Source organism: Gavialis gangeticus, unplaced genomic scaffold (genome assembly GCF_001723915.1).
Source record: "Gavialis gangeticus isolate Ggan-Ray unplaced genomic scaffold, GavGan_comp1, whole genome shotgun sequence".
Taxonomy (NCBI): Eukaryota; Metazoa; Chordata; order Crocodylia; family Gavialidae; genus Gavialis; species Gavialis gangeticus.
The window spans coordinates 1,987,556-1,988,961 of NW_017729018.1; positions in this window are offsets into that span (position 1 = coordinate 1,987,556).

The window sequence follows — 1,406 nt, forward strand, 5'->3', positions numbered from 1 at the left end:
GAGGACCACAATGTCACTATTAAGCCAAGAGGGCTTGCCAGCCCTTCTGCTACCTTTCTTTTTTGCATAATGGTTTTCTTTTTTGCTTTGAGGATCATATCCTTGAGCAACAACCACTCTTCATGGACCGCATTCGCCTTCCCTTCCTGGTCCTTCATCACCTCCCCTACTAATGCTCTGAGCCTGTTGAAGTCAGCATTTTTGAAGTCCAAGACTTCAATCCTGCTGGTTGACATGTCTACCTTGCAGTGGATGGTGAACCTGATAATTTCATGGTCGCTGTCACCCAGGTTATCCTCAATGCTCAAGCCACACACCAGATCATCTCCCTTGGCCAAGACCAGGTCTAGGAGAGCATTACCTCTGATTGGCCCTGCACTTCCTGGGTCAGGAAGAGCTCCTCAATCATAGTTGTGAAACTGTGCAAATGATCTGACCTAGCCAAGTATTCCTCCCAATCTATGTCCGGGTAATTGAAGTCACCCATGACAACCAAGTCCTTTGCATGCTTGGCCTCTGTCAGTTCTCAAGAGAACTCCAGATCCAGCTCCTCCCCTTGGTTTGGTGGCCTGTAGTAAATGCCTACAGTTAGGTTTCACTCACCTCTTTGCCCGCCCCCCGCCACAATATACCTTGACCCAGGAGGTTCCAAGCTGTTTATCTTTGGAGCCGATGTCTGCCTCCAGAGAGGTGTAGGCTCTCTCACGTAGACAGCTACCCCTCTGCCTTTTCTCCCTACTCTGTCCCTTCTGTGCAGGGTGTAGCTCTCTCTGGCTACACTCCAGTCATACAAGGAGTCCCACCAGGTCTCCATGATCCCTTCCAGGTCATATTGCTCACTAGACAGCAGAAGGACTAGCTCCTCCTGCTTGTTCCCCATGCTCCTGGCATTGATGTATAGGCAGCTGAGGCCTCCAACTGACACCCTTGATTTCCTGAGACGATGTAGGAGAACTGTTTGGTTAGTATTTTCAAAAACATCTGTGTTAGTGTCCTCCACAAGGGAGCTTTCCTGTGTGCCAGTCCCTTGGCATGCTCCACTTGGAGTTTCCCCATCCCACAGCAAAGTCAGTTTAAAGACTTGTCTAGTAGATCAGCTATCCTAGCTGAGAACAGGGCCTTACCTCTCTGTGTGATGTGAATTCCGTCTCATCCTAGGAGTCCTCTCTGTCTCTGAAGTGTGTGTGTGTGTGTGGTCTAAGAAACCAAACCCCTCGCGGTGACATCACCGTCTAAGGCTCAATGTTAACCTCTTCCATGCAACCTTCCCTCCTGGGTCTGTGGCCTGCAACAGGGAGCACAGGAGAGAAAACTACTTGAAAAGAGATTGATGTCATATATCTTGACTTCAAAAAAGCCTTCAATCTGGTATCCCATGATCACCTCTTGGCAAAACTGGCCAATTG